The sequence below is a fragment of the Rhinopithecus roxellana genome, chromosome 1 (genome assembly GCF_007565055.1).
Source record: "Rhinopithecus roxellana isolate Shanxi Qingling chromosome 1, ASM756505v1, whole genome shotgun sequence".
Classification (NCBI taxonomy): Eukaryota; Metazoa; Chordata; class Mammalia; order Primates; family Cercopithecidae; genus Rhinopithecus; species Rhinopithecus roxellana.
Window position 1 is genome coordinate 119,278,267 of NC_044549.1, and position 14,261 is coordinate 119,292,527.

Sequence of the window (14,261 nt, forward strand, 5' to 3'; positions counted from 1 at the left end):
ACTTTCCATTAAAAACTATCCTCTTGTCAGCCGGACGCCATGACTCACAACTGTAATCCCAGCACTTTGCGAGGCCGAAGTGCGTGGATAACGAGGTCAGGAGATCGAGACCATCCTGGCTAACATGGTGAAACCCCGTCTCTACTAAAAAGAAAAATATTATCTGGGCAAGGTGGCTGGAACCTGTAGTCCCAGCTACACTGGAGGCTGAGGCAGGAGAACGGCGTGAACCCGAGAGGCAGAGCTTTGCAGTGAGCTGAGATCGCCTCACTGCACTCCAGCCTGGGTGATAGAGGGAGAATCCCTCTCAAAAAAAAAAAAAAAAAAAAAAAAAAAAAAAAAAAAAAAAAAAAAACACCTATTCTCTTTTCTACTACACCTCATTAAGGTGCAATGTATCTTGGCGCTCATTGAATGGAAATTTTGCTTTAACATTAATTTTTCCATCAGAATTTCTAAGGTGAACTAGTGAACTAATTATGGTGTTGGCTATTAATTCTGCTCTTCATCATCAGTCCTCTTTAATCCAGGTATGAGCAAAATGAATTTTTGTTCTCAGAAATTAGTGTGGCTAGTCTGCCACTTGGGCTTCATCCTTAACACTGTCTTGTCTCTGCCTAAAATGACTTATCTGTTTGTAAACTGCTGATTGCTTTTGGGGTGTTGTCCCCAGAAATTTTTCAATAATTTCACTGAAGCTTCATGACAAGTGTTGGTTAGGACATGGAAAAAAGGAAACACTTGTACATTGAGGGTGGGAATGCAGATTGTTACATCCATTGTAGAAAACTGTATGGAGGTTCCTCAAAATATTAAACACAGAACTATCATATGATTCAGCAATTTCACTTCTGGGTAATAAACAAAGAAAATGAAATCAGTATGTCAAAGAAATACCTGCACTCTCATGATGTTTATTGCAGCATTGTTCACAATAGCAATGATATGGAAACAACTTACGTTTCTGTCAAAGATGATTGAATAAAGAAAATGTGGTGTATATATACAGTGGAACACATTAAATTCTGCCTTTAAAAAGAAGGAAATTCTGCCATTTTTAACAACATGGACAAACCTGACAAGTATTAAGTAAGTGAAGTATACCGGACACAGAAAGACAAGTGCTGCATGATGTCATTTATATGTGGACTCTAAAAAACACCTGAGCTCATAAAAGCAGAGAGTAGCAGGGTAGTTACCAGAGGTTGCACGGTAGGAGAAATGGAGAGATATCCATCAGAGGATGCAAGTTACAAGGTGAATAAGTTCTGGAGACTTAGTGTAAAGCATGGTGACTATAGTTTTTATTAATATATACTGGAAATTACAAAGACAATAGTTCTTAAGTATTCTGACTTTACTTATACACACAAAAGGTAACTAGGTGAGATACTAGATATTTGATTAGCTTCATTGTGATAATCATTTTTAAAATATTATGTTGTATAACATGAATGTAAAAATTTGTATTTGCCAATGATACTTTTATAAAAGTGAAAAAAAGATTACATTAATCAAAGAAAAATGGAAGTTAATGGACCAAAATAATACTTCTAGATATTGGCAATAGAAATACTTCTTTTTATAAAAAGAAAAGATTTATTGTGTGTTGTTGTAGTGATGTATATCACCTTGGTGTCCTTAATTTTGATTTATTCAATCTGTTAAAATAAATACAGTTTTTATTCTATTTGAAGCTCAAATTGTACCAAATTTGGCAACTCAGTGCCTCTGAAAACTGACTCCTCATTACTTCTCACATGTCCTAATTAGTATTTGAGCATTTCTTTTGGTTTGTTTTTGTCTACCAAAACATGTTCTAAGTTCACTTTACATTTCCTCTGCCAAACATTCAAAATCATACATGTTTCCGAGAAAGTCTTATTATTTTTAAACCAGAATATAATTTAGAACTCAAGAGACATGAAGTATTGCTAATAGATGGGAATGTTCAATACTTTGGAAATATAATTATTTTCAGGGATTTTTGGTGGTAAAATCTTTGAAATATAAATAAAATATAAAAGTTTATAATTCTTACTGGATTTTACAATTCAAATATAATGATACATGCATTAAAACAACTTTAGTATGTATATTTTTATTTTTCAGTTTTATGAGTACATGATAGGTCTATATATGTATGGGGTACAGGAAATGTTTTGATACAGGCATACAATGTCTAATAATCACATCAGGGTGAATAAGTTACTTATCATCTCTAGCATTTATCCTTTCTTTGCGTTACAAACAATCCAATTATATATACATTTTAGTTATTTTTAAATGTACAATAAATTACTTTTGGCTGTAGTCACCCTGTTGTGCTATCAAATACTAGATCTTTTTTATTCTATCTTACTATATTTTTGTACTCATTAAATATATTCTTGTGTCATTTGTCTTTACTGATCGATTCATGAAAATGTCAAAAGTATAATGAAACATCGCTATTACTAAACTACTAAGTGAAAATTAAAATTTCTTTGTTTATTTTGTCCCTAGATAGTTGACTCTGAGTGTGAATCCTCTTTTCAAAAATTACTTGAAATATTTCTCATCTTTGATTGACCCTATTACCAAATTAATAGAGTTGTATATTAATTTTCACTAGTTTTCTTCATTCTTAGATTTTGCTTCTTTTTTGTTTCTTATACACTAACAATAAACTATCTGAAAAAGATATTAAAAAACCTATTTGTTTTGTGATGACAGCAAAAAATAAAATAATTAGGAGTAAATTTAACCAAGGATCTCAAAAATCTATATATTGAAAACAATAAAATATTGATGTAAAAATTTGAAGAAGACACACGTAAACAGAAAAATAGCCCATGTTCATGGACGGCAAGATTTAATATTGTTAAAATGTTCATATTACACAAAATGATGTTAGAATTCAATGTAGTCCCCATCAAAATACTAATGTCATTTTTCACAGAAACATGAAAAATAATTCAAAAATTTGTATAAAATAACAAGAGATCCAGAAGGTCAAAGTAATTTTGATCAAAAAGAATAAAGCTGGAGGCATTACACTTCTAAATTTTGATTTACTTTATAATGCTAACTTAGTCAAGATAGTATGACATTGGCATAAAACAAGACATATCTACCAATAAAACAGAATAGAATTCAATGTATTTTCAATAAAGATGCCAAGAACACACAATGGGAAAATAATAGACTCTTCACTACATCTTGCCAGGAAAATTGAATATTCACATGTAGGTGAAATGGAACCCTGTTTCACACTCCATAAAACTATCTACTCAGAATATATGTAAGACTTACATGAAAGCCTGAAACTATAAAACTGCTAGAGGAGAACAAAGGAGAAAAAAATCCATGACATTGGTCTGGGCTATGATTTCTTGGATCAGACCCCCAAGCACAGGCAACAAAAGGAAAAATACACACATTGTATTACACCAAACTAAAAAGCTTCTGCATAGCAAATTAATGCACAGAGTGAAGAGACAACTCATGGATTGGAAAAAAAAATACTTGCAAAGCATACATCTGTTAAAGGATTAATATTCAAAATATATAACAAACTCAACTCAATGGCTAATAAAAGTGAATGAACTGACTTAAAAATAGCCAATATATCTGAACAGACATTTCTCAAAAGAAGACGTACAAATGACCAACAAGTATTTTTATCAGCAATACAAAAAACAGTGTTACCAAACATGTGGAGAAAAGGGCACAGTTGCACATTGTTGGTGGAAATGCAAATTAGTACAGCAATTATGGAAAACAGTATGCAGTTTGTCAAGAAATGAAAAACATAACATATGATCAATCCAGTAATCCCACTACTGAATAAATGTACAAGGAAAATGAAATCAATATGTCCAAGAGTTATCTGCATTCCATGTTCATTATAGCATTATTTATAATACCCAAAATATGGAATCAGCTTAAGTATCCATTACACATGAATAGATCAAGAAAATGTGGTGTATATACACAATGGAATAGTGTTTGCCTTGAAAAAAAGGAATTCTGTATTTTCTTTTTTTTTTTTTTTTTTTTTTTTTTTTTTTTTTTTTTTTTTTTTTTTTATTATACTTTAAGTTCTAGGGTACATGTGCATAACGTGCAGGTTTGTTACATATGTATACTTATGCCATGTTGGTGTGCTGCACCCATCAACTCGTCAGCACCCATCAATTCATCATTTATATCATGTATAACTCCCCAATGCAATCCCTCCCTCCTCCCCCCTCCCCCCTCCCCATGATAGACCCCAGTGTGTGATGTTCCCCTTCCCGAGTCCAAGTGATCTCATTGTTCAGTTCCCACCTATGAGTGAGAACATGCGGTGTTTGGTTTTCTCTTCTTGTGATAGTTTGCTAAGAATGATGGTTTCCAGCTGCATCCATGTCCCTACAAAGGACGCAAACTCATCCTTTTTTATGGCTGCATAGTATTCCATGGTGTATATGTGCCACATTTTCTTAATCCAGTCTGTCACAGATGGACATTTGGGTTGATTCCAAGTCTTTGCTATTGTGAATAGTGCCGCAATAAACATACGTGTACATGTGTCTTTGTAGTAGACTAATTTATAATCCTTTGGGTATATACCCAGTAGTGGGATGGCTGGGTCATATGGTACATCTAGTTCTAGATCCTTGAGGAATTGCCATACTGTTTTCCATAATGGTTGAACTAGTTTACAATCCCACCAACAGTGTAAAAGTGTTCCTATTTCTCCACATCCTCTCCAACACCTGTTGTTTCCTGACTTCTTAATGATTGCCATTCTAACTGGTGTGAGATGGTATCTCATTGTGGTTTTGATTTGCATTTCTCTGATGGCCAGTGATGATGAGCATTTTTTCATGTGTCTGTTGGCTGTATGAATATCTTCTTTTGAGAAATGTCTGTTCATATCCTTTCCCCACTTTTTGATGGGGTTGTTTGTTTTTTTCTCGTATATTTGTTTGAGTTCTTTGTAGATTCTGGATATTAGCCCTTTGTCAGATGAGTAGGTTGCAAAAATTTTCTCCCATTCTGTAGGTTGCCTGTTCACTCTGATGGTAGTTTCTTTTGCTGTGCAAAAGCTCTTTAGTTTAATGAGATCCCATTTGTCAATTTTGGCTTTTGCTGCCGTTGCTTTTGGTGTTTTAGACATGAAGTCCTTGCCCATGCCTATGTCCTGAATGGTACTACCTAGATTTTCTTCTAGGGTTTTTATGGTATTAGGTCTAACATTTAAGTCTCTAATCCATCTTGAATTAATCTTCGTATAAGGGGTAAGGAAAGGATCCAGTTTCAGCTTTCTACTTATGGCTAGCCAATTTTCCCAGCACCATTTATTAAATAGGGAATCCTTTCCCCATTTCTTGTTTCTCTCAGGTTTGTCAAAGATCAGATGGCTGTAGATGTGCGGTATTATTTCTGAGGACTCTGTTCTGTTCCATTGGTCTATATCTCTGTTTTGGTACCAGTACCATGCTGTTTTGGTTACTGTAGCCTTGTAGTATAGTTTGAAGTCAGGTAGCGTGACGCCTCCAGCTTTGTCCTTTTGACTTAGGATTGTCTTGGCAATGCGGGCTCTTTTTTGGTTCCATATGAACTTTAAAGCAGTGTTTTCCAATTCTGTGAAGAAAGTCATTGGTAGCTTGATGGGGATGGCATTGAATCTATAAATAACCTTGGGGAGTATGGCCATTTTCACGATATTGATTCTTCCTATCCATGAGCATGGTATGTTCTTCCATTTGTTTGTGTCCTCTTTGATTTCACTGAGCAGTGGTTTGTAGTTCTCCTTGAAGAGGTCCTTTACATCCCTTGTAAGCTGGATTCCTAGGTATTTTATTCTCTTTGAAGCAATTGTGAATGGAAGTTCATTCCTGATTTGGCTCTCTGCTTGTCTGTTGCTGGTGTATAAGAATGCTTGTGATTTTTGCACATTAATTTTGTATCCTGAGACTTTGCTGAAGTTGCTTATCAGCTTAAGGAGATTTTGGGCTGAGACGATGGGGTTTTCTAAATATACAATCATGTCATCTGCAAACAGGGACAATTTGACTTCTTCTTTTCCTAACTGGATACCCTTGATTTCTTTCTCTTGCCTGATTGCCCTAGCCAGAACTTCCAACACTATGTTGAATAGGAGTGGTGAGAGAGGGCATCCCTGTCTTGTGCCAGTTTTCAAAGGGAATTTTTCCAGTTTTTGCCCTTTCAGTATGATATTAGCTGTGGGTTTGTCATAAATAGCTCTTATTATTTTGAGGTACGTTCCATCAATACCGAATTTATTGAGCGTTTTTAGCATGAAGGGCTGTTGAATTTTGTCAAAAGCCTTTTCTGCATCTATTGAGACAATCATGTGGTTCTTGTCTTTGGTTCTGTTTATATGCTGGATTACATTTATTGATTTGCGAATGTTGAACCAGCCTTGCATCCCAGGGATGAAGCCCACTTGATCATGGTGGATAAGCTTTTTGATGTGCTGCTGAATCCGGTTTGCCAGTATTTTATTGAGGATTTTTGCATCAATGTTCATCAGGGATATTGGTCTAAAATTCTCTTTTTTTGTTGTGTCTCTGCCAGGCTTTGGTATCAGGATGATGTTGGCCTCATAAAATGAGTTAGGGAGGATTCCCTCTTTTTCTATTGATTGGAATAGTTTCAGAAGGAATGGTACCAGCTCCTCCTTGTACCTCTGGTAGAATTCAGCTGTGAATCCATCTGGTCCTGGACTTTTTTTGGTGGGTAGGCTATTAATTGTTGCCTCAATTTCAGAGCCTGCTATTGGTCTATTCAGGGATTCAACTTCTTCCTGGTTTAGCCTTGGGAGAGTGTAAGTGTCCAGGAAATTATCCATTTCTTCTAGATTTTCTAGTTGATTTGCGTAGAGGCGTTTATAGTATTCTCTGATGGTAGTTTGTATTTCTGTGGGGTCAGTGGTGATATCCCCTTTATCATTTTTTATTGCATCTATTTGATTCCTCTCTCTTTTTTTCTTTATTAGCCTTGCTAGCGGTCTGTCAATTTTGTTGATCTTTTCAAAAAACCAACTCCTGGATTCATTGATTTTTTGGAGGGTTTTTTGTGTCTCTATCTCCTTCAGTTCTGCTCTGATCTTAGTTATTTCTTGCCTTCTGCTAGCTTTTGAATGTGATTGCTCTTGCCTCTCTAGTTCTTTTAATTGTGATGTTAGAGTGTCAATTTTAGATCTTTCCTGCTTTCTCTTGTGGGCATTTAGTGCTATAAATTTCCCTCTACACACTGCTTTAAATGTGTCCCAGAGATTCTGGTATGTTGTATCTTTGTTCTCATTGGTTTCAAAGAACATCTTTATTTCCGCTTTCATTTCGTTATGTACCCAGTAGTCATTCAGGAGCAGGTTGTTCAGTTTCCATGTAGTTGAGCGGTTTTGATTGAGTTTCTTAGTCCTGAGTTCTAGTTTGATTGCACTGTGGTCTGAGAGACAGTTTGTTATAATTTCTGTTCTTTTACATTTGCTGAGGAGTACTTTACTTCCAATTATGTGGTCAATTTTGGAATAAGTGCGATGTGGGGAATTCTGTATTTTCAAAAACATAAAATGAACGTGGAAGACACTAAGTGAAATAAGAAAGACAAAACCACATGGTCTCACTTATATGCAGAATTTAAAAAGTTGGATTCATAGAAAGAGTAGAATGGTGTTACCAGGACTGAGATGGAATGAGGGTGGAGAGATGTTGGTCAAAGAATAAAAAATTTTAGTTAGATAGGAGATATAAATAGAAATATCTGTTGTAAAACATGGTGACTATAGTTAATATGATTTATTCTTGAAAATTATTGAGTGCAGACTTTAAGTAGTCTTACCACACACAAAAGAATGAGAAGTATGTGAAGTAAAGCATGCATTTGTTAGCTTGATTTAGCCATTATATAATGTATACATATTTCAAAATAATATGTTGTACGTAATCAACATATGCAACATTTATTTTCAATAAAAAATAAATGAAAATGTTTACAAAAAAGAAAATGTGGTATATACACGGAGTGGAAGGCTATACAGACTAAAAAGAAGACAATTCTTTCAATAGTGAAAACATGAATGAATCTAGAGGATATTATGCTAACTAAAATAAATTTGACACAAAGACAAATCCTGCATGATCTTACTGATATGTGGAATCTAAAAAATTCACATTTACAGAAGATGAGAGTGGAGTGGTGGTTACCAGAGGCTGAAGGGATTGGGGGAGGTTCTAGGGAGGTGGTGGTCAAACGGTGTAAAGTTTCAGTTAGACTAGAGGAATACATTGTACTATCTATTGCACAGCATGGTGGTCACACTTAATAATAATAATAGTGATTATTATATATTGCTGTGGGTAGATATGTTATATTTAATATATTTAAGCCTAGCCTTTCTGACTACTACAGGAAAAGATGCTAAACATTTGTTATAAGTATGCTTTTCTTACAAAAAATAAGTTCAATTGATATTCATGTAATAAATCTAATCTTAGTTTTATTGATTTTCAGATCAACAAAGACCTTATCTGAATACTCTTTACAACTTTTATGTAAATCTAAAGTTCTTTCGTAAGAAACATTTTATGGAAAAAAGATAAGGGCCTGAAGCATGTTTCAGTTTGGGTATTTCACTTTGTATTCACTGAATTTTGAAAAAATTAAAATAGTATCAAATAATGTATACAATCATATAATCTCCTTAAAAAAATCCACTGAAGAACCTACTTGCATGTGTAGTGTTGGATAATCAGGGTTTTTCGCTATGCTATACTTTAAAAAGTAATTAATGAAGGGGCTTACACTTCTTTTGGTTAATAGCACATTTAACAATATTAGTGGATTCCTGGTGTTCTTCACTAAGATCCTTGGTAAGTAAGTTCTGATTATATTTTGTGCAAAGAACTGTGAAAACACCTCGTGCTACATTTTAAAGTTTATTATAATTCACATGTCTGACCAATCACAGCTGTTCCGAAAGGTTGGAACACTTGGAAAAATAATTTTTTTAAAAAAATTTCTTTTTCTTTTTTTCAGAATTTCAAAAACAACCATGTTTAAAATTAATAACAATAGTTTTGAAAATTACAATACTTTTTAAAAGGTTTTACATACACCACTTACAGATAGAGTAAAATTTCATTATAACTGAAAAAGTTTTCATTAACATGTTATACTGGGCTAAATGTCATCCAACTAAAATTCCACATCTCTTCACCATTTACATATATATTATATATTTTTATATGTAATATAAATACATATCTTACATATAAAATATATATAAAAATATATAAATGTATGTATAAATATGTAAATATATGTTATATATATTTTGTATGTAATATGTAATATATATAAATGTATGTATATATAAATATATAAATATATGTAATATATATTTTATATGTGATATATATTAATATATATATTAAAGTATATATTAAAAATATATATTTTAAATATATATTACATATATATGTTCCTGAAGATTCTCTGACTTACATTTTTAGTCATTTTAAGTTATGGGAGAGGTTTTGCTTAATTAATTATATTTTTTATACAGTTTGTCTTTAGCATTATTGATAGATCTTTTTCTCCTAAATGTAGGCAATATTTTCTGCTTCTTTACCTATCTGGAAGTGTTTTATTGTTCTCTGGGTAATGCCAATAACACATTGTGATGATTACAGATCCTGCTATGCATGTCAGAATAATACCGATTTTTCTCTTTATAAGAAATAATGCACTATTCACAATAGCAAAGACTTGGAATCAACCCAAATGTCCATCAGTGACAGACTGGATTAAGAAAATGTAGCACATATACACCATGGAATACTATGCAGCCATAAAAAAGGATGAGTTTGTGTCTTTTGTAGGGACATGGATGCAGCTGGAAACCATCATTCTCAGCAAACTATTGCAAGAACAGAAAACCAAACACTGCATGTTCTCACTCATAGGTGGGGATTGAACAATGAGATCACTTGGACACAAGAAGGGGAACATCACACATGGGGTCCTATTGTGAGGAGGGTGGGGGAGGGAGAGCATTAGGAGCTATACCTAATGTAAATGACGAGTTAATGGGTGCAGCACACCAACATGGCACATGTATACATATGTAACAAACCTGCAGGTTGTGCACATGTACCCTAGAACTTAAAGTATAATAATAATAATAAAAGAAGTAATGTTCCTGCTGGAAAACTATCATCTTATGAAGTCATGAGTTTCAGTTTTCTTAAGGTGAATCTACTTCAATTTTGACTTACTCCAAATATATAGCATTTAGTCCACTCCTGGGACATGGCATTTACTCCTAAGACATATGTTTTGAGTTCCAGTACAGCGTGAGGAATTTAACAAATTATGCTCACCTTGAGCTCCAAACTCTTCCTCCCTATATGGGTATTACCTGAATTTTTCACCATTTTCAATCTTGCTTTTCTATATGGTCTTCATTGTAGAGATCTTTCTCTTCCTCAATTAAATTCCTAATTATTTTATTTTTGTATCAATTTAAATAAGATTAATTTCTTGATCTCTTTTTCAGAGAGTTGATTTTAGCATATAAAAGTCTACTGATTTTCATATGCTGATTTTGTTCTGTAACTCTACGGAATTTGCTTAATATTTCTAACAGTTTGTTTATAGAGTCTTTAAAGCTTTCTGCATATAAAACCCTGATGTCTGTAAGTAGTTCTTTTTAACTTGGATGCCTTTTATTTCTTTCTTTTGCCAAAAGGTCTGGCTAAAACTTTTAGTACTATCTTGAATAAAAGTGGTGAAGGCAAGCATCCTTGACTTCTTTTGATCTTAGAGAAAAAGATTTCCACTTTTACTCATGGAATATAAAAGTTAGCTATGGGTTTGCCATACATGCTATTCATGGTATTGAAGTACATTTCTTCTGTAACTGTATTTTTAAATTTTTATGTGTACATAGTAGGTGTATAATAGGTGTATGTATTGATGGAATACTTGCAATGTTTTGATACAGGCATACAATGTGAAATAAGTACGTCATGGAGAATGGGGTATACATCCCCTCAAGGATTTATCCTTTGAGTTCCAATAATCCAATAACACTCTATAAGTTATTTTAAAATGTACAAGTAAGTTATGACTATAGTCAACCTGTTGTGCTTTCAAATAGAAGGTCTTATTTATTTTTTCTTTTTTTTTTTTTTTCTTTTTTTTTTTTTTTTGATGCACACTGACCATCCGCACCTCCCCTCTAGCCCTATACCACCCTTCACAGTTTCTGGTAACCATCCTTCAACTTTCTATTTCCATGAGTTCAATTGTTTTGATTTTTAGATGCCACAAATAAGTGAGAACATGTGAGGTTTGTATTTCTGTGCCTGGCTTATTTCTCTTAAAAAAATGATCTCCAGTTCCATCCATGTTGTTGCAAATGATTGAATCTCATTCTTTATTATGACTAAATAGTACTCCATTGTGTACGTGTACCACATTTTATTTATTCATTCATCTGTTGATGGACACTTAGGTGGCTTCCAAATCATAGCTACTGTATACAATGAGGCAATAAACATAGAGGTGTAGATATCTCTTACATACACTGATTTCCGTTCACTGCTGGTATATACACAGCATTAGTGATATACACAGCAATATTGATTCTTCCAATCCATGATCATGAAATATCTTTTTATGTTTTGGTGTCCACTTCAACTTCTTTTTTTAGTGTTTTACTGTTTTCCTTATAGAGATCTTTGACTTCTTTGGTTAAGTTAATTTCTAATTATTTATTTTTATGTGTGGTTATTGTAAATGGGATTACCTTTTGGATTTTTTTCAGATTGTTTGCTGTCGACATATAGAAATGCTACGGATTTTTTATGTTGATATTATATCTTGCACTTTTACTGGATTTATTAGTTCTAATAGTTTTCTGGTGATTACTTTAGGTTTTGTCAAATAAAAAGTTATATCATCTGCAAACAAAGATAATTTGGCTTCTTCCTTTTCAGTTTGGATACCCTTTATATCCCTCTTTTGTCTAATTGCTATAGCCAGGACTTCCTGTATTATGTTGAATAACAGTGGTGATAGTGGGCATCCTTGCCATATTCCAGTACTTAGAGGAAAGGATTTCAGTTTTTCTCCATTCAGCATGAGAGTAGCTGTGCTTCTGTCAAACACAGTTTTGATGTTTGGTTGTGTTCCTTCTATCCACAGTTTTCTTTAGTGTTTCATCATGAAGGATTTTGAATTTTATCAAATGCCTTTTCGGCATCAATTGAAATGACCATATGGTTTATATCCTTCATTCTGTTGATATGATGTATCACAATGATTGAGTTGTGTACGTTGAACCGTCCTTGCATCTCAAGGATAAATCCCATTTGGTCATGTTGGATGATCTTCCTAAATATTGTTAAATTTGTTTGCTATTGTTTTGTTGAGAATAATTATATTTACCGGAGATATTTCATTTTTATGTATCTTTGTCTGATTTTCATATCAGGGTAATGTTGGCCTCATAGAATGAGTTGGGAAATATATCCTCCTCCTCCTTCTCCTCCTCTATTTTTCAAAACAGTTAGCGTGGAATTGGTACTAGTTCTTTTTTAAATGTTAGCTATAATTCAACAGTGAAGGTATCACGTCCTGAGCTTCTCTTTACTATGAGACATTTTATTCTTGCTTTGATCTCACTACTAATTAATCTTATGTTAATTGTATTAATAATTGATCCGCTCAGGTTTTGGATTTCTTTCTGATTTAATTTTAGTAGGTCTTATGTGTCTAGGAATTTGTCCATTTCTTCGAGATTTTCCAATTTTTTTGGCATGTATTTACACTCAGTGTCCAATAATGATAAATTTCTGCAGTATCAGATATAATGTCTAATTTTTCATTTCTGATTTATTTGAATCTCTCTTTTTCTCTTAGTCTAGATAAAAGTTTATCAGTTTAATATTTCAAAAAACCAACTTTTGTTTCATTGATCTTCGTTTTTTTCCATTTCAATTTCAAGTTTATCTTCTCTGACTTTTATTATTTATTTTCATCCATGAATTTTGGGTTTGGATTGCCCTTCCTTTTCTAGTTATTTAACATGAATCACCAAATTGTTTATTTGAAGTTTTTCCCTTTTTTTGTTTTTGATGTAGTCACTTATAGCTATAAACTTTTCTCTTGGTATGAATTTTGCTATATCCCATAGGTTTTGTGTTTCCATCATCTTTTTTTCTCACAAAATATTTTAATTTCCTTCTTAATTTCTTCAATGATCCACTGGGCATTCATGAGCATATTCTTTAATTTCCATTCATTTGCATAGTTTCAAAAATTCTCCTTCGTTATTGATTTCTAGTTTTATTCCATTGTAGTCAGAGAAGATTCTTGTCATTATTTCAACTTTTAAAAATGTGTGAAGACTTGCTTTGTGACTGAATATATGATCTGTCCCTGAGAATGATCCATGTGCTGAAGAGAATATTTATTCTACAGTCGCTGAATGAAATGTTCTGAAAATGTACATTGGATCCATTTGGTATATAGTGAAGATAGTTGATACTAAATGTGGGATATTGAGGTCTCCAGCTATTATTGTACTGGGGCCTATCTCTCCCTTTAGCTCTAATAATATTTGTTTTATATATCTTGGTGCACTAGTGTTGGGTGCATATATATTTAAAATTGTCATATCCTACCGTTGAATTGACCTCTTTGTCTTTATATAGTATCCTTTTTCTCTTCTTATAGTTTTGATCTTGAAATCTATTTTGTCTCATGGAAGCACAGTGATTCCTGCTTCTTTTTGGGTTCCATTGACATGGAATATCTTTTTCCATCCCTTTGTTTTCAGTCTATATGTGTCTTTATAGGTGAAATGTGTTTCTTATAGGCAACAAAATCAATGGGTCTTGTTTTTTCGTTCTTCAGCCAGTTCTTTGATTGGAAAGTTTAGTCCATTTACCTTCAATATTATTGCAATATTGGTATTTGTTTTCTGTTTTTTTCATGACCTCCTCTTCCTTTTTTCTTTCCCTTTTGTCTTCCTTTAGTGAGGTTGATTATTTATGGTGATACGATTTAGTTTCTTGCTTTTTACTTATTGTGGCTCCATTATATGTTTTTTTGGTTTCAACTTACTGTAAGAATTGGAAATACTTTCTTATAACCTGATTTTTTTTTTTACCAGAAAACAACTTAACACTGTTTGCATAAACAAACAAGCAAAAAGAAAATTCATAAAAACTCTCCACCTTAATTTTTTCTTCTGC